The 21,201-nt window shown below is 35.7% G+C and overlaps 1 non-coding gene and 1 pseudogene across 1 annotated transcript; one reads left to right on the top strand and one right to left on the bottom strand.

Moving 5' to 3' along the window:
• Positions 1 to 4,113: 4,113 nt before the first annotated feature.
• LOC101352601 (olfactory receptor 5D18-like) lies at positions 4,114 to 7,434 on the bottom strand (annotated as a pseudogene).
• A 6,287-nt stretch (positions 7,435 to 13,721) lies between these two features.
• On the top strand, positions 13,722 to 13,828 carry LOC111819321 (U6 spliceosomal RNA). Its single transcript, XR_002823019.1, has one exon. It is a non-coding gene; the product is annotated as a U6 spliceosomal RNA (small nuclear RNA).
• The last annotated feature ends 7,373 nt before the right edge of the window (positions 13,829 to 21,201 follow it).

Raw genomic sequence — 21,201 nt, 5'->3', positions numbered from 1 at the left:
AAAAAGATACAATTCCAGAATGAAGCCCAGATGTCTAACTCTATCTCCTCCTTGGGTGGTCAGGCTGGCAAAACTTTAATTGTGTTTCTCACTGTAAATCACTTAGCCCTTGGGGTATAAAATGGCTGTGTCAGGGATTTGGGGTCCCTTTATCATGGACAAAACTCTCAAAAATGTATTTATTAAAACAACAACCATTTGTTATTTCTCACAATTGCATGGGTCTAGTGGGCAGTTCTGTGATATGAGCTACACTTGGCTGATCTTGGCTCAGCATTGGAAAGCTGTCAGATCAGCTGACTTAAGAGGGTCTCATTCTCAAGTTTGACGGTAGGTTAGATGTCAGCTGGTATGACTACAGGACTGGGCAACTGGGCTATGTTCCTCTCATTAGCCAATATTCTAGTCTGTTTTTTGTTTATGTGGAAGCTTCACCGGGATCCAAGAGAGTAGTGCGAAAGCATTAAAGCCTCTCAAAGGTTTGGAACTGGTCTCAATGTCACTTTTGCCACCTCTGTTAGCCAAAACAATTCTCAAGAGTAGTCTACATTCAAGGATTGGTCAAATTGATTCAACCACCTGATGTATAGAGCTGCAAAGGGTACTGGAAAGCTTGGAGAATTCAGACTATGTTTTCATTCTACCATAACGAGTAGCAAATCTTTTTGAAAGAAATGTTATTTCCAAAATATTAGCTTCCAGCAAAATTTGGAAGGCAATGTGACCCTAATACCTTGAAGCACTTTTTCTCCTTTTCAAAATGGGCAATTGAGAGCTTGACATAACTAACGCCATAACAATACTCTAAGTAACCTATAAGTTTTTTTGCTTGGTATTTTGTACACTCTAACTTTCAATGTCCTTTTTTTATCACACCATCTGCACTAGTCTCTTTCCAAAGGGGTGTGGGGACTTCTTGGTTCTTGTGGCCGTGGTCTCCCTCCTTTTCTTTCCTCTTGGGGGATGGCCTTCAGCCTGCAAGACAGCAGCTAAGACCACTGCCTGGTGCTTTGGGTCTGAAACTTTCTTTCTTGCTCCTTATCTCTGTCAGAGTAAACTTGGCCGGCCAGTTCTACTAGCTGAGAGATTTTTATGTAAGTTTTTTTTTTTTTGCCTGTTACAAACATAGATTAGAGTCCAGATGTCCAGCATGCATATCTTTAGTTTAATAAAGTGTTTCTTACAGTTGTTTTGTGATGTATACTCATCTGACTATTTGTGAGCTACGTGTCTGAAGATGCTAGGTAATCCTTGCCAAGATGATATATAAGCTCTGATGTAGAAATTGCTTTTCTGGACTCCGTGAAGACTCCCCGTTGGTATCATCTCCTAATAAACTTTCTCTCTCTTTCTGACTTGGAGTACATTTCATTGGCTCAACTGTTCCAGGGCACAGATCTCAAATGGGTAACAGCAACGTACTTGTGTTTCATGCGTTTCTAAAAATATTTTTTGATGAATGATGAACGTGAGGAATTGACACATAACTTGGATGGAGTTGAAAGAGTGAGTGCAATTGCTATTACAACACGATTTTCAACAGTTTTTATTCTCATTTACTTTCAATATGACCAAATTATCTCAGCATTTTCAGCTATTAAAAAATAGAAATAGAATTAATGCTGAATTTATTACCTTCTAGCATTAAGTTTTATTCTTCCATGGATACATTAATAAATCTAAATTAAAAATCCAAACCTATTCTCCTGATAAACAGAAACAGTTCCAATAACATTTTTTTTTCAATTTTGATTAATTATATTTTTATCTAAACTTGCAACACAATTACAATTCTTAATATGTAATTATTAGTGTATTGTTATAAAATAAACTTAATCAAAAAAGAATTTTAAATAACACTAAAAGCATTATAAGAAATTAAAAATATGAATGTGATATATAAAATTCGAGAATCTATGAGGAAAGTTAAATTGAAATATGAGTTTTGAAGAACAAGTAAAAACATAAATTTGATTGCTCAAAATGATCTTGTTCATATAGTTTGAATGAATTATGATGTGTAATGGAGATTATACTTTTTTTCTGATACTTAAGCTTATGATGAAACATTTTACATGTCAGATTGAATTCCCCAGGTGCATATACGTTTCCAAAATAATTTAATGATATATAGAAAAAAAAATTGAAAACTACTCTTATATATTATGTTCAACGCACAGGAAAAGAGATCTGCCATAAAGAATCTGGAATGTCACAAGTTGAGAATGAAAGAACACGAGATTGAACTTAAAGTATCTACAAGAAAAGGTGTTTGCTGCTGTGACTGGTTTCTTAAATGATCGCTCTAATTCTGTTAACAGTTGCCTTTATAACTGTAGCCAAGTTAATTCAACCGTATGAGTCTCAGTTTCATCAGAGTAAAAGCTGTGGCTGTGTCACTCCCACCACAAAATGAGATTGTAATTTCCTAAAACAGGAGAGAAGTGGAAGAAAGTTCTCTGTAAAAGGGGATTGATTACCTATCATTGCTTCAATTTAAGATTAATATGATTTCCTAACATCAAAGAAAATTATAAATTATAATTTATATAAATTATATGTGTCAGACACATTAGTGAAAGATAAATTTGTAAATATCCAGAGAAACAGAAGTTAAACAAATGAAAAACCATTATGTCATCAGACACCCAGTATCTAAGACAATGTTTCCAGTCTTTGTATTTGCATGTACAATGGCTGTTTAATTAATTCTGTAACTAATGCATACAAAATCCCGTTGTCATCCAATCGATTCCGACTGACAGCAACACTATTGAACTGAAAACTGGAATAATGATTATAAGTTCAAAGTCATATGATGTTTCCAAATAATTTCTTGGGTCATATAAAATTGTTCTGCAAGTTTTTTTTCCTCTTACTGGAACACCTGACAAACTATTTCTCCCATTATATTGTTGTTTGATCTGGAATTTAATCTAGATATATTGAGTAGAGAAAAGAGAAAGATGTACAAGTTAGTCAAGCAAAATTGAGTTAATAAGGTAGACCTCATAGTTTGAATTTGCTAAATTATATAGGTCTAGTTGCAAATGACAGCCTGCCCAATTTATTTGGAATATGTTTATGTGGCAATTACTGTGCAACACCTTGGCAAATTCAAATAATTTTTCTTGAATTTTTTGTGGTTGATGGTAGTCCTGTTGAGAAGGATTCAGTAGTTGTGCCCATGTTCCAAAAATATATATAAAAACAAAAATTAATAAAGTATATATAACATATGTGATGACTGGGTGGGCAAAACAATAGCAAGAAACACAGATAGGACAGTTACCAGTTGTCCTTATTTTTTGTATATACTTGTTTTCTGAGATCCTTTTCTAAGCTTCTGGTACAACCTATCAAGTTCATCATTCAGTCACGCTGGAGCTCTTTTGTAAACAGTTTCAGGTTATACACCAGATTTGTTCAACTTTGTATTCACGTGTATAGGATACCACACACACACACACAACTGCACACACAGACACACACACACACATTTTAAAATTGGGGAACTCAATATTACATTCCCATTTCTTTGAGTTTGTTCATTCTAGTCTCTCCTGAATAAAATGCCCTCGTCAGTTAAATATGCCTCCTAAAATCCTGCCCATTTTCCATGCCAACTTCAAAATGATAGTTCTTTTAGGAAGACGTATTTCTAATGTCCCTAAATTAATTCTAATTATTCCTTGCCCGAAGCCGTCTAGGATAATTATTATAGTTGGCCTTATGCAATAGTCACTTTCTTTACTGCCCCAGCATCACAACAAGATTATGCATTCCTTGAAGGCTGGTCTATGTCTTATCTTTACTTCCATTTGTGTATATATAAGTAAGCAAAAACATGTTTATTGAGAACTTACTATACTCCAGGAATCTTATAAGAAACAGAGATGGAATTAATGTTTATTCAGATTATGCAAGGTGCCCCAAATTATGTCTATATTATCTTTTGGTCTTCACTATCAGATTATGAGCTAGCTCATGGTATCACAGTTTCATAGATTTAAAACTGAAGATAAGAGAGATTGCCGGTCTTTTCCTGAAATGAAGAGACAGTCTAGTTTAACCTCTTTGAACCAAAATTCACATCTTTACTACTGTGCAATATTAGCTACAATTTTTAAAGATATCTTTAAAAACAATCTTTTTGGACACTAGTTTAGGGACAAATTCTACTAAAATAATATGCTTAGCGAAAAAGAAGTTAATGTCCTTTATCTTGCTGACTGTATTCTTGACATCCTTATTCCTCAAACTGTAGATCAAGGGATTCAACATGGGGATCACTGCTGTGTAAAACACAGAGGCTACTTTGATGGTGTTCCTGGAATTTATGGAGTTGGGCACACAGTAGACGAAGAGGATGGTGCCATGGAAGATGGTGATGGCGGTCAGATGAGATGCACAGGTAGAGAACGCCTTACGACGACCCCTAGCTTAGTGTATTTTCAAGATGGTGACAACAATAAAAACATATGAAGTGAGAATGATGAGTAATGTACTCACCTCATTAAAAGTGGCAAAGCTGAAAAGCAGCAACTGGCTGAGAGAAGTATCAGAGCAAGAAAGAGACAGAAGTGAGGAGAACTCGCAGAAGAAGTGATTGTGTTGAAACCATGAGAAGATAATTGGAAAGGAGAGTATCTGATTACCAAGGAACACCCTACTCCCCATGCATATGATCCCACCACCAGCATAACACAGTCTCTGGGACATGGCAACTGTATAGAGCAGAGGGTTGCAAATGGCCACAAAGCGGTCATAGGTCATTACAGCTAATAAGTAGGATTCAGTCACCACAAAGCTACAAAATAGAAAGAATTGCACCACACATCCTAAAAATGAAATGGTTCTGTCTTCTGCAACTAGGTCCACCAGCATCTTGGGAGCAACAATAGAGGAATAGCAGAAATCCACAAACGAGACGTGGCTGAGGAAAAAGTACATGGGGGTGTGCAGTTTGAGGTTAATTTTGATGATTACAATCATCCCGAGATTCCCTACAGCAGTGACACTATATATGGACAGAAATACCAAGAAGAGGGGAACCTGCATTTCTGGGTAATCTGAGAAGCCCAAAAGAGCGAACGTGTCTCCACTTTTATTTCTCTCTGACAGTAACGTGGCTTCTATTTGTTGAAATCTGAAAGTCAGTCCTAGAAGGTAAAAAAAATAAAAAATAAAAAAAAAATAAAGATAGTGAAGCTATAGGAAGCTTGGTCAACTACCCCTTGCCAAGATTGGAAAACATATCTCTTTCAGAATCTCTCTCTGTTTTTATTAACTAAAATATGGTAAATTTCTAAAAATTTTAAAACATGATTACCACTTTTCAAAATTTTCTTAAAGAATTTAAGGATTGTATGGTAATTTTAAATTAAATTCTCACATAACATTTTCAGTGCACCTTGAATGTTATCAGTTCATAGAAGACAAGCCTAGCCTAATGCTAGATTATGTCAGCCCCACAGTCAATAACAAAAGTAAGAAAAATCTAAATTATATCATTTAATTGGATCATAACACGTACACACTGTACACCTAAAAAATGGACAGCCTTAACACTTTCCATTTGTATTTTTATTGTTAATTCCACGTAATACTTTAATCTATGTTTTTCTTTCTGATACAGTAAATCTGATATCGAAATAAATCTTAATTACTTTTTAACAGCCTGTGTGGTGCCATTGGTTAATGCCCTTGGCTGGAAACCCAAAATTTGAAGGTTCTTGTCCACCCAGAGGCACCATTGAATAAAGGGCTGGTGATCTACTTCTGAAAAATCAGACATTGAAAAATTTATGGAGCACTGTTCTACTCTTACACTCATGGGATTGCCATGATTCCATATTGACTTATCGACAATGTTTTTTTGTTCTTCAAATCTAGGAGTCCTGAATTCCAATTCTCCCTTATTGCTTGAGGAATAAAAAGACAAGTGCAGATGATAAATATAATCCAGTCTATATTCTTATTCTAAAGGTGGCATAACAGAAATCAGAAGAAATCTGACTTTCACAGTGACAGGCAGACAAAATGATTCCCAGCCATATATCCATGTCCCCACTCATACAATGGTCCATCTTATAAGTCTATGTACTAATATGTTTCCTTTGTTAATGATCACCTGCTTTAATTTTGAGCAAACTAGAGACTTTAAAACTTTGGGAAATATTCCAATGATACTGTTATATGCCATAGAGATACAGTAGAGAGTGGAGCCGGATCCAGATGAAACACGGGAGAATGGGATTTAGAGATGTTTCCACAGAGTAATAACTAAATACTCTTTGACTTAGAAATTTCCTTTCCCACAGTTTCTCACATTCATTTCTCTTCCTTCAACACACCTAGGATACTCATTCTGTCCTTGTATTACATGTGTATAAGAATTAAAAACATGGAGTAGTAGTGCACAATTAAGTCATTTCATGAGAAGACGGTAATATGAAGAAATCATTGTATTTATAGAACTGGTGCCCAGTACCTCTCAGATTCCAACATAATTGGAAACTCCTTCTCTGTCTATGATTTGTGGTAAGTTTATCTTTGATTCTAAAACCTAACAAATCATTTTCAGATGGCCCAGAAATAAAGTTGTCAGGTCTTGTGCTAGACTGAAACCCTCAGTGGCCCTATCCTGTTCCTACATGGCAATCCCATCACACAACCAGTCACTCCAATTATCACTTTTTTTTTCTTAACAATATATTTCATTTAACTAAGGCATTTAAAGCTTAATTTTAATCAAATATATATCTTTAATGTAATGGCTCTTTTCTTTCCCAAATGTTGATATTAAATTGATGATAAATGTATTTTCATTCAATCAAGGAAATAGGATAGCTAAAATTTCCTCCTTGTAATTTTATCCTATTTTATTTTTCTTTTGATCTCGGGGGACACATGAGTTCCCTGCTTTATGCTTTGTAATCTTAGTTAAAGCTGGAAAGATAGACATAGTTTTTTTTTTTTTTTTTTTTTTTTTTTGCTAAAGATTCTATCCAATCTCTGATTACTCTATTCTGCTTAAATACTTGTCTATTCTACCTTGACAACTGCTCCAAAAACTTACAAAAGTAAGAAAATACACATTCCCAAATCTTCAGGGCTCCTCTATTCCCCCACCCCAGGTTGCCGTCATCCAGGGCTTTATTATTGAGGGGCCAGATCCTCTATGCAAAGCTCTGCATAAAGGGTGCACGTCCTGTTCCTTGTATGTTCAGATATGTAACTTTTGCTCTGGCCCAACGTTCCTCAAGAACTCTCTACTTCTAAAAAATATGTTTTCCCCCTTTCAAATTGTTTCCTAGATAACCTAAGTTAATATCATTATGTCTTTAAAATCTTGAAAAACTAACCTGCTAATGGCAAAGAGAAGGCCTCTTCTGTCTCTGGGAAACTTGATTGGGAGTCAAGTACTTGCATCTTGTATCTGTAGTCACAACCTTGGAACATGAACCCTAGAGACTATCTGTTGCTCCATTCTCTAGAGGACAAAAAAATAAGCAATCAATATTAACTACCTTTCTCAGCTGTACTGGAAAGCCTGGAGGAAAATTACAGTATCATTAGGAACATTTTATAGGAAACGCTTTATATTTTAAATTCATTTTGCCTAGTCTCCTGAACACTCCCATACTCTCCAATAGTTATCAAGTATATGTGTCTAAAGGAGTCATAATCATCAAAAAAAATTAACAGATTATTATGTATCCATTCTTATAAGTGAGAAACGATACCTAAATACAGTTTTCATTTGTGCTTCTATTAATATGAGCCTGATTGTACAACACTTCAAACATTTTAGAGCTGTTTGTATTCCTTTAATTTGTACTCTTTAATCATATCTTATGTCCATTTTTTCTATAAGACTAATTGTTGTTTTCTCCTCCACTTTATGTGATATAAATGGAGATTGTTTCCTCAATTTTTCCTTTGTCAATTTATTTTCTTTGTTTTTCCTATGAAGTTTTTGTATATTCATGTAATCCAAATTTTAAACTTTGTTTTCAGAATCTGTTTTGATGGGTGGCGTGAGAAAGAAATCCAATTTTATCTTTTCCTCATATGGTTAGGGGAAGATGCTCATATGGCTCTTGAGCATCTCTTTGTCCCAGTATAACATTATTTTAATAATAAACCAAAAAAAAAAAAAAAAAACTTGTTGCTGTCAAGTCAATTCCAGCTCACAGTGACTATATAGGACAGAGTAGAATTGCCCCACAGGGCTTCCAAGAAGTGGCTGGTGAGTTTGAAATGCTGACCTTTTGGTTAACAGTCGAACTCTTATCCACTGGGCCACCAGGGCTCCATTTTAATAACAGATGTACTATAACTTTTTTTTTTTTTTTTTTTGGTTGGTAGAATTAGCCTTCTGACTTTAATTTGGTTTATTTTACTTTTTTAGTCTTTTTTTCCCCCTGAATTTCTGTGATTGTTTATTCGTTCATAGGAACATCAGAGCAGAAATTTTAAAGTTTGATTCCTTGATATTCCCAGATGAATTTTGTATTACATTCATCCTAGTCAAAATAAATGTAAGTTAGACTAAATACATCTTAGAATGATTTCCAGACTTGATAATACTGCTAATGCATCCTTTGAATAAATAATATTCAGGCATAATCTAGGGATGTTGAAGTGACCACAGCTATTGTTCTTTCTGAAGGGTAAATTCATTTTTCATGACCTCTTAGACTGACAGAGTAAAATAACAGAATGAAAGTGCACTGAAATTGGGGTCAAAGAGCTAAATTTCTGTCAGAAACCAGTCATTTCTGGTTACATGAACTTGCGTGAATCTCAAAGTCCTTGAACCTCTGTGTCATCATATAAGCAGTGGTTTAATGATCCTTTTCCTCTCTCCTTCTCAGTGTAAGCTGACTGTTTCAAGTGGAAGCTTGCTCGTTCATGTTGTTGTTGTTAGGTGCCATCCAGTCTGTTCTGACTCAGAGCGACCTTACATACAACAGAAGGAAACACAGCCTGGTCCTATGCCATCCTCTGGTCCTTATTATGTTTAAGCCCATTGTTACAGCCACTGTGTGACTCTATTTCGTTGAGGGTATTCTTCTTTTTTGCTGACCCTCTGCTTTACTAAGCATGATGTCCTTCTCCAGGGACTGGTCCCTTCTGATAACATGTCCAAAGTCTGTGAGATGAAGTCTTGCCATCCTCGCTTATAAGTAGCATTCTGGCTGTACTTCTTCCAAGACAGATTTGTTCATTCCTTTGGCAGTCCATAGAATATTCAATATTCTTCAGAACACCATAATTCAAAGGTGTCAGTTCTTCTCCTGTCTTCCTTATTAATTGCTCAGCTCTCAAAAGCATATCAGGCTATTGAAACCACTATGGATTGGGTCAGGCACAAGTTAGTTTTTAAAGTAACATATTTGTTTTTCAACACTTTAAAGAGTTCTTTTGAAACAGATTTGATAAATGTAATAGGTCCTTTGATTTCTTCTCTGCTGCTTCCATGGGCCTTGATTGTGGACCTAAGTAAAATGAAATCCTTGCCAACTGCAATAATTTCTCTGTTTATCATGATGTTACTTATTGGTTAGTTATGAGGATTTTTGTTTTCTTTGTGTTGATGTGTAATCCATACTGAAGGCTGTAGTCTTTGATCTTCTTCTGTAAGTGCTTAATTTCCTCTTCACTTTCAGCAAGCAAGGTTGTGTCATCTGCATAACATAGATTGCTAATGAGTCTTCCTCAAATCCTGATGCAGTGTTCTTGTTCATATATTCCAGTTTCTAGGATTATTTGCTCAGCATGCTGATTAAATTAGTATGGTGAGAGGATACAACCCTGACACACACCTTTCTTGACTTTGAACCATGCAGTATCCCCTTGTTCTGTTCCAACTACTACCCCTTGATCTATGTACGGTTACCTCATGAGCACAATTAATTGTTCTGGGATACACATTCTTGACAATGCTATCCGTAATTGGTTATGATCCACACAGTTGAATGCCTTCCCATAGTCAATAAAACACACATAAACATCTTTCTGGTATTCTCTGCTTTCAGCCAGAATCCATCTGACATCAGCAGTGATATCCTTTGTTCCATATCCTCTTCTGAGCTCAGCTTGAATTTCTGGCAGTTCCTTGTTAATATACTGCTTCAGCTGCTTTTGAATGATCTTCAGCAAAATTTTACTTGCGTGTGATATTAATGATAGTGTTCAAAGGATCACCTTTTTGGGGAATAGGCATAAATATGGATCTCTTCCAGGCGGTTGACCAGGTAGCTGTCTTCCAAACTTCTTGACATAGATAAGTGAACACTTTCAGTGCTGTATCCTTTCGCTGAAACATCTCAGTTAGTATTCTGTCAATTCCTGAAGCTTTGTTTTTTGTCAATGTCTATAGTGCAGCTGGGAATTGTTCCTTCAGTACCAACAGTTCTTGATCATATGCTATCTCCTGAAACGATTGAACGTCGTCCGTTTCTTTTTGGTACAGTAACTTTATGTGTTCCTTCCATTTTCTTTTGATGCTTCCTGTGTTGTTTAATATTTTCTTCGTAAAATCCTTCGATATTGCAACTCGAGACATATCCACATGTGTCTCCCAAAAGACACTCAATGCTTCCTCCACATGTTTGAAAACCACCAGTGACACACAAAAGAAATAACTTTAAAGGCAATTCATTCAATTTCATATGCATTAACAAATCATAAAGAGTTTTTTATGATGCCTTGACATCATCTACTCAATAAATTTATTCCCAAGATCTAATTGAGAGAGAAACGAACACACTGATAAAATTTATAGACTCTGAGGGTGACAATTTAAACAGATCCCTTTACATGCATCCTCAAATGAAACAGAATTAAGTGATATGTTAAGATGCCACCAGTTGTCCAATCAGATAATTTTAGCTCAAAAACAAGAATATAAAAATAAATAAATAAAAAAGATAATAAAATGGCACAAGTTCATAAAAAAGAAACACACACAATTATGAGGAAAAAAGGACCAGTTAAAGGCAAAATATGAAGAAGAAATTTCTCCTATAGAGTCAAACTAATACAAAAAATACGATGCTTTTCAGACTATGGTTCTAAATACGTTTAAACAAAGCAAAATGCACTCAGAAAGCAAACTAGCAGAAATCAGGAAAGAAACAGAGGAACAAAATAAGGAACTTGACAAACCATGCATCTGTCAACTTGTACTGTGGTGGCTTATATGTTGCTGTGATACTCCAAGCTCTGCCATTGGTATTTCAAATACCAGCATGGTCCACAATTTTTAGCAGAGCTTCCAGACAAAGACAAACTAGGAAGAAGGACCTGGCAGTCTACTTCTGAAAAAATTGGCCAGTGGAAACCTTATGAATAGCAGCAGAACATTGTCTGATACAGTGCTTGAAGATGAGCCCCTCAGGTTGGAAGGCACTCAAAATACAACTGGGGAAGAGCTGCCTCCCCAAAGTAGAGTTGACCTCAATGACAAGGATGGAATCAAGCTTTTGGGACCTTCATTTGCTGATATGGCATAAATCAAAATGAGAAGGAATTGCCACAAACATCCATTAATAATTGAAACATGGAATGTACAAAACATGAACCTATGAAAATTGGAAATTGTCAAAAATGGAATGGAACGCATAAAGATCAATATCCTAGGCATTAGTGAGCTGAAATGTACTGATATTGGCCATTTTGAATAAGACAATCATATGGTCTACTATACCAGGAATAACAAAATGAAGAGGAATGGCATCACGTTCATCGTCAAAAACGACATTTCAAGATCTATCCTAAAGTACAATGTTATCAGTGATAGGATATTATTCATACTTCTACAAAGAAGATCAGTTAATATGACTATTTTCAAATTTACACACTAACCATTAAGTACAAAGATGAAGAAATTGAAGATGTTTATCAACTTTTGCGGTCTGAAACTGATCAAACATGCAATCAAGATGCATTCATAATTACTAGTGATTGGAACGTGAAAGCTGGAAACAAAGAAGAAGAATTGGTAGTTGGAAAATAAGGCCTTGGTGACAGAAATGACACCAGAGATCATGCAATAGACTTTTGCAAGACCAATGACTTCTTCACTGCAAATACCTTTTTTTAACAACGTAAATGGTGACTATACACGTGGACCTCGCCAGATGGAATACACAGGAATCAAATTGACTATATCTGTGGAAAGAGACAATGGAAAAGCTTGATATTACTGTCAGAACAAGGCCAAGGGCCAACTATGGAATAGACCATCAACTGCTCATATGCAAGTTCAGGATGAAACTGAAGAAAATTAGAACAGGTCCACGAGTGCCAAAATACAATCTTGAGTATATCCCACCTGAATTTAAAGACTATCTCAAGAATAGTTTTGACTCATTGAACAGTAATGACCAAAGACCAGAAGAGTTGTGGAATGACATCAAGGACATTACACATGAAGAAGGCAAGAAGGCATTAAAAAGAAAGAAAAGACCCAATAGGATGTCAGAAGAGACACTGATACTTCCCCTTGAATGTGGAGTGGCTAAAGTGGAAAGAAGAAATGATGAAGTAAAAGAATTGAACAGAAGATTTCAAAGGATGACTTGAGAGGGCAAAGTAAAGTATTGTAATGAAATGTGCAAAGATCTGGAGATAGAAAACTAAAAAGGAAGAACACACTCAGCAGTTCTCAAACTGAAAGGAAAGGAAGAAAAAAAATCAAGCTTTGAGTTGCAGTATTGAAGGATTCTGTGAAGAAAATATTAAATGACCCAGGAAGCATCAAAAGAAGACAGAAGGAATACACAGAGTCACTATACCAAAAACAATTGGACAATGTTCAATTATTTCAGAAGGTAGCATATAATCTAAAACGTATGGTACAGAAGGAAGAGGTCCAAGCTGCACTGTAGACAAGGGTGAAAAATAAGGCTCCAGGAATTGACAGAATACCAACTGAGATGTTTCAACAAACAGATGCAGCACTGGAAGTGCTCACTTATCTAGGCCAAGAAATTTAGAAGACAGCTACCTGGACAACAGACTGGAAGAGATCCATATTTATGCCTATTCCAAAGAAAGGTGATCCAACCAAATGCGTAAATTATCAAACAATATAATTAATATCACACACAAGTAAAATTTTGCTGAAGATCATTCAAAGGCAGTTGTGGCAGTGCATCAGCAGGGAATTGCCAGAAATCCAAGCCAGATTCAGAAGAGGACGTGGAACAGAGATATCATTGCTCATGTCAGATGGCTGAAAGCAGAGAATACCAGAAAGATGTTTACGTGTGTTTTACTGACTATGCAAAGGTACTCAACTATGTGGATCGTAACAAATTGTAGATAACATCGCAAAGAATGGGAATTCCAGAACAGTTAATTGTGCTCATGCGGAACTTGTACACAGACAAAGAGGCTATTGTTGGAAGAGAACAAGGGGATATTTGGTATTTTAATATCAGGAAAGGTAGGTGTTAGGTTTGTAACCTTCAACCATACTTATTTAATCTGTATGCTGAGCAAATAATCCAAGAAGTTGACTATATGAGGAAGAACACAGCATGATGATTGGAGGAAGACTCATTAACAACCTGCGATATTCAGGTGACATAACATTGCTTGCTGAAAGTGAAGAGTACTTGCATCACTTAATGATGAAGAACAAAGATTATAGTCTTCAGTATGGATTGCACTTCCACATAAAGAAAAGAAAAATCCTACAACTGTTGCTCACTTCGGCAGCACATATAGTAAAATTGGAATGATACAGAGAAGATCAACATGACCCCTGAGCAAGGATGACACACAAATTTTTGAAGTGTTCCATATTTTTAAATAATATGTGTCTTAATTGTTTAATGAGAAACTTGTTTGCTCTGTAAACCTTCACCTAAAGTACAATTAAAAAAAAAAAAACCCTCACAACTAGACCAATAAGCAACGTCATGATAAATGGAGAAAATACTGAGGTTGTCAAGAATTTCATTTGACTTGGATCCACAGTCAACAGACATGGAAGCAGCAGTCAAGAAATCGAATATACTATTGCATTGGGCAAATCTGCTGCAAAAGTCCTCTTTAAAGTGTTAAAAAGCAAATATGCCACTTTGAGGACTAAGGTGTGACTGACTCAAGCCATAGTATTTTCAATTGCCTCATATGCATCTGAAAGCTGGACCATGAATAAAGAGGATTAAATAAGAATTGATGCCTTTGAATTATGGTGTTGGCGAAGAGTACTGAATGTACCATGGACTGCCAGAAGAACAAACACATCTATCTTGGAAGAAGCACAGCCAGAATGCTCCCAAGAAGATAGGATGACTGAATAGTTTGTTTCAAGTTCTTTGGACACGTTATCAAGAGGGACCACAACCTGGAGAAGGACATCATGCTTAGTAGAGGGTCAGTGAAAAAGAGGAAGACCCTATTGACCCAATGGCTGAAACAATGGGCTCAAACATAGCAACGATTTTGAACACGGTGGAGGATCATGCAATGTTTCATTCTGCTGTACATAGGGTTACTCTGAATTGGAACCTACATGACAACACCTAACAACAACTACAATAAGACCGGCTCTGTAAGTATTACTCAAGGGAGTACTCCAAATATAAAGGCAAGAGCATTGAGCAAATACTTGTCTCTATACATTGGAAAAAATAAATTAAAAAACACGAGAGAGAGAGAGATCTCTAAAAAATGCAACAACACGGGCAATCATAAGGACCAAGTATATGACATTTTCAGGTAATAAACTCAAAAATTAAATCCTGCAAACAATACAACATCAAGTTTGTAAGAAATAACTACAGAGTAAACTTATTGAATATAGGTTATATATTGTTGATGGAGACACACTAATGGAAATAGGAGAAGGAGTATATCAGGAACAGACTCATTATGTTAAGATTGTATGTTAACTGTTGTTCATATGTTAAATGTTTTAGCAATTGCAAGTTGTGTAATGTAACATATGTGGTAGCCTCAAAGAAATCACCAAGAAGAAACATTCATTAAAAATGAAGAAGGTTAACATAAAGGCTTATTATAGAAAGCAGTCCAAATAAAACAAAACAGAAAAATGAGAAGTAAAAAAAATAAAGAAGATATAACACTCAAAAAACAAATAGCAAATTGAGTGAGATGGACCCTTTAGTTTCAGTAATAATCTTAAATGTAAATGGTCTAAACCCTCCATGTAAAAAGCAGAGAGAGGCAGAAGAATTAAAAAATCCAACAACGTGGTTCAGCTTTTTGCTCTCTACGAGAAACACACCTTAGACATAAGGACACAGAGATAAAGATAAAGATATGAAGAAAAATATTCCATGCAAACTGTAAACAAAAATGATTTTGGATGGCCATAATGATATTAGATAAAATAGACTTTAAATAAAATATTTTACAAGAGATAAAAAATGCATTACAGAATAATAAAAGGGTCAATCCAGAAAGAAGACATAACAATTATAAATATTTATGCACCTAACAGCAATGCACCAACATATATGAAAGAAATACTGACTAGTATGAAAGTGAAATGGTCAACTCCACATCAATAGTAGGGGACTTCAACACACCACTTTCAATTATAGACAGAACATCAAAAAAGATCACTTAAGACATTGAGAACTGAAATAAAATCTTAAGCCAAGTGAACCTAACTGACATACATAGAACACTCCATCTAGCATCAGAACAATACACATTCTTCTTCAGCACATATGAATCATTTTCCAGAATAGATTATACACTAGGACACAAAACAACTCTCAACAAATTTAAAAAGATCGAAATCATACAAAGCATCTTCTCTGAGCATAACAGTATGAAGCTAGAAATCAATAACAGAGAAAAACATAAAAAAATAAATACATGGAAGCTAAATGATACATTATTTAAAAACCTATTGGGTCACAGAAGAAATCAAAAGTGAAATTAAAAAATTCCTAGAATCAAATGAAATTGAAAACACAACATACCAAAACCAGTGGGACACAGCTAAAGAAGTATTCAGAGGGAAATTTATAGCAATAAATGCTTACATTAAAAGAGAAGAAAGACCCAAAATCATTAACTTAAACCAACAACTTGAACAAATAATGAAGGAAGAGCAAAAGAAACCAAAACCTATCAGAAAAAAAGGAAATAGTGAAGATCAGGCAAATAACCAAATGAAATTGATGATGTTACAACTGATCCAACAGTGATAAAGAAGATCATAATTGACTACTATGAAAATTTATACTCCAACAAATTTGAAAACTCAGAAGAAATAGGCTAATTCCTAGAAAAAACACAACCTACCCAAACCAACACAAAGAGTTAGAAAATTTAAACAGACTTATTACAAAAGAAGACCTAGAAGATGTCATCAAAAATTGCCAAAAAAAAAAAAAGCCCATGACCAGATGACTGCACTGGGGAATACTACCAAACCTTCAGAGATGAGTTGAAACAAATCCTACTTTATCTCTTCCAAAACATATAAGACTAGAAGAAGAAGCGACACTACCAAACTTTCTATGAAACCAGCATATCCCTGAAACCTAAACCAGGCAAAGAAATCACCAAAAAAAAAAAAAAAAAAAAAAGGGAAGAAAGAAAGAAAATTACAGACCAATATCCCTTATTAACATAGATGCAAAATTTTTCAACAAACCCTAGCCAACTGACTTCAGCAACACATCAAATAAATCATACACCATGATCAACTGGGATTCATACCAGGATTACAAGGGTGGTTCAGCGTAAGAAAATCAATTAGTGTAATCCACCACATAAATAAAAAAAAAAAGAAAAGAACCGTATGATAATATCAATTGATTAAAAATAGGCATTTGATAAAATTCAACACGTTTTTCTGACAAAAACTCTCTTCAGAATAGGAATAGAATGGAAATTTCTCAACAAATTAAAAGCATATGTACAAAACCAGCATTCATCATTTTACTCAATGGAGTAAGACTAAGAACTTTTCCTGTGAGAATGGAAACAAGACAAGGATGTCCATTATCATCACTCTTATTTAATATTCTACTGGAAGCCCTAGCCAGGGCAATAGAACAAGAAAGAGAAATAAAAAGTATCCAAATTGGAAAGGAAGATGTAAAACTATCTCTATTTGCAAATGACATGACCCTGTACATGAAGACCCTAAAGATTCCACAAGAAAACTGATGAAACTAATGGAGGAATTTAGCAATGCTGCAGGGTACAAGAGCAACACAAAGAAATAAGTTGGGTTCCTTTACACCAACAAACACTACTCCAAAAAAGAAATCAAGAAAACAATACCGTTTACAATAGCCCCTAACTGGGTAAAATACCTAGGAATTAACCTAACCAGGGACATAAAAAACTTATACAATGAAAATTATAAAACACTAATACAAGAGACTAAAAAGATCTACAATAATGGAAAGACATCCTATGCTCATGGATTGGAAGACTTAATACAGTGAAAATGTCAATTCTACCTAAACTGAGCTACAGATACAACACAATCAGGATACATATCCCAACAACATTCTTTACTGAAATGGAATAACTAGTAACCAACTTCATACGGAAAGGAAAGAAACCCTGAATAGTCGTACCATTATTGAAAAGAACAAAGCAGGAGGCCTCACACTCCCCAGTATCAAAATATCCTATACAGCCACTACAAAAAAAAAAAAAAAAGAAGAAAAAAGCCTGGTATTGGTTCAGTGATAAACACGTAGACCAGTGGAATATAATTAAGAACTCAGAATTAAAGCCAGCCATCTATGGGCAACTGATTTTTGACAAGGGTTCAAAGTTCATTCAGTGGGGCAGAAACAGTCTCTTTAATAAATGGTACAGGCTAAACTGGGTATCAAACTACAGAAAAAATGAAACAGAACTCATACTCACACCAGACACAAAAACTAACTTAAAATGGGTCAAATATCTAAATGTTAAACTTAAAACCATAAAATTCCTGGATGACAACATAGGAAGAAAATTATGGGACCTAACCTTTTCTAAAAAATAGGATAACAAACATTACAACAAATGCATGAATAGAAGAAGGCAAAACAGATAAATGGAACCTCATAAAAATTAAAAACATGCTCATCAAAAAACTTTATTGAAAGAGTAAATAGACAGCCTACAGACAGAAAACATCTCTGAAAATGTTTTATCTTCTAAGGGTCTAATCTCTAAAACCTAAAGATATTGCACCAACTCAACAACAAAAATACTAACAACCCAGTTACAAAATGGGCAAACATATGAACAGGATGTGGGGAGATTGGACCCTTGCCAATGCTGGTGGGACTTCAAATGGTAAAACCACAATGGAAAATGGTATGGTGCTTTCTCAAAAAACTAGAAATATAAAAACACTATGATCCAGCAATCACACTCCTAGGTATATATCCTCCTATCAAACCCATCCCATGGTTGCCAAGTCAATTCTTACCCGTAGTGACGTATAGAAGAGGGTAGAACTGCCGCATAGAGATTCCAAAACTGCACATCTTTACAGAAGCAGACTGCCACATCTTTCTCCCATGGAGCGGCTAGTGTGTTACAACTTTTGGTTAGCGGCTGAATGCTTAACCACTGTGCTCCAGGGCTTCTCTGGTGTATGTCATAGAGACCTAAAAATAATGACTTGAACAGACTATTAGCACCTTTGTTCATTGCTGCTTTATTCACAAAACCAAATAAATGGAAACAACCCAGGTTTCCTGTAACAGATGAGTGAATAAGCAAATTGTGGTACATATCTACAGTGGAGTAGCGTCAAATCAGTTCCAACTCATAGCAACCTCATGGACAACAGAACAAAACACTGCCTGGTCCTGTGCCATCCTCACAATAGTTGTTATGTTTGAGCCTACTGTTGCAGCCACTGGATCAATCCATCTCATGAAGGTTTTCCTCTTTTTCGCTGACCTTTACTTTACCAAGGATGATGTCCTTCTCCAGGGAACAATGATGATTCCACAGAACATATTATAACATGGATGGACTTGAAGGACATAATGTTAAGTGAAATAAGTCCAGTATACAAGCACAAATATTGAATGATCCTTCTTTTATGGATGAAAAGAATAGATAAATATAGAGAGACCAATGTTCACTGGTGGTTACCAAAGAGGGGGATGGTGGAAAAATTTTTGGTTTATAGAGACTAGTTATTTTTGATGATGGGAAAAGTGGCAGTGAACGTGGAGATAGTGAGCACAGCACAACCAAAGTAAAAATGAGTGTCTGAGCACGTAGGGATGGATATAGGCAAATGGGTACATGTGTAGGTACAAGTTTGTATATAGGAGAGAACAGATATAAGTACCTACAGGTATGTATAAATACAAATATGTGGGTTTAGGCACATATATTCATTGAAGACACAAACACAGACACTCCTCATACATAACCAGACAGCTTCCAACATTGGTTTTCTGGGTTTGAAGTTTTAGGACCATAATCTTATGGGACAAATCAGTCAATTGGCGTAGTACAATTCACAAAAATAATTATCTGAATCCTAGAGAAGTGAGTAGTGTCTGGGGTCTTAAAAGCTTGTGAGTGGACATCTAAGACACAACTATAGGTCTCTACCGGCCAACAGCAAAATCAGTAAGAAGGTAACCAAAAGAGCAGAGAAGACACAAATCTACAATAGCCACAACCTCATCTACCCTGAGACCAGAAGAGCTAGATGGTGCCAGGCTAAGACCACTGACCGTTCTAACCGGGTCACAGTAGATGGGGTAGAATGGGAGAAAAATGTGTAGCAGAACTAAAATTTGTGTTAAAAAAAACAAACAAACAAAAACAAAAACAGCAAAGCCAGACAAAATGGAACAGTAGAAGACAGAGGACTCTCTGAGGCTGTCGCCCTGAGACACTCTTTAAACCTAGAACTAAATCTATCCCCTGAGATCAACTTTTAGCTAAACAGCAGAGCGTCACACAAAATAAAGGATATTACCTATAAGATCAGTGGTCTACTGAAAACTGTCAGTATGAGCCCAAAAGGTCAACAATTATTCAAAAGCAAAACTGAGAAGATAAGGGGGAAGGGAAACTAGAGTACTGGAAATGGAACAATCAGAACACAATTAAAGAGAATGTTGACACATTGTGATAAATGTACCTAATGTCACTGAAGAGTTAGTGTGAAAATTGTAAAACAGGAACCTAACCTGTTGTGTAAATTTTCACCAAAAAATCAGTAAAATAATAATAAAAAAAGTATATACAATTCCAGAAAGTCGCCCAGATGTCTAACTGTATCTCTTCCTTCAGTGACCAGGCTGGCAAATCTAGAACTGTGCCTCTCACAGTGAATCACATAGCCCCTGGAGTATAAAATGACTGGGGCAGGGACTTTGGGGTACCTTTACCATGGTGCATTATGGGAAACATTAGAGATATTTTTATTCATTTGTACTCTCTCCAAATAAAAAAAAAATTGTGTATGAGGCAGATGTAAATCATTCCCTGGAAGAAAAATGAAGTAAATTCATTAAAAATTATTAGGAAAATTAATGGTGTTGGAAAATCAAGTGTCTTTATGTGCATTTTGTTAGAAATACCACAAACCAAAACAATTAAGGATTAATAAAATCCCACAAACCCAATCAAAACACTCAGCAATTGGACAAAAGTGGACAATAGTAGATGCATTTGAATTAGGCTCTGTAGGATACTGGAAATTTTAAGATAAGCCTAAAAGGTGAGTAGACAACAAAAAAGCATGCATGATACCCTACATCCTTCTCTCTTTTCCATTTCATCCATTTCCATCCAAATTCCAACCTCTCCTTAAAGGTCCATTGTGAAACCCTAAGTCCAGGGAAGAAAATGTTTCCTCAGAAAGTAAGCTGAATTCTACCATTTTTCTGAGAGCTTTTTTCACATATTTGTTTCTGAGGCTGTAGTCAGGGGCTTCAGCATGTCTATCACTACACTGTAGTACAGCATGTCCTCCTTGTCATTGTCCAGCCTGCTGCCACGGCAGGGCCTGAAATGAATGAAAAGTATTGTTCCATGGAAGACAATGATGGCTGTGAGGTGAGAGGCACACGTGGAAAAGGCTTTACGCCTTCCCTTTGCAGAGCACATTCTCAGGACAGTGATGAGAATAAACAAGCAGGAGGTAAGGATGGCTAGTATGGTGATGATCTCTTTGACGGTGACCACAATGTACAGCACCAGTTC

The sequence above is a fragment of the Trichechus manatus genome, unplaced genomic scaffold (genome assembly GCF_000243295.1).
Source record: "Trichechus manatus latirostris isolate Lorelei unplaced genomic scaffold, TriManLat1.0 scaffold00362, whole genome shotgun sequence".
NCBI lineage: Eukaryota > Metazoa > Chordata > Mammalia > Sirenia > Trichechidae > Trichechus > Trichechus manatus.
Note: the sequence above shows the minus strand (reverse complement) of the source record. Positions and strands in the feature narration are given on the sequence as shown.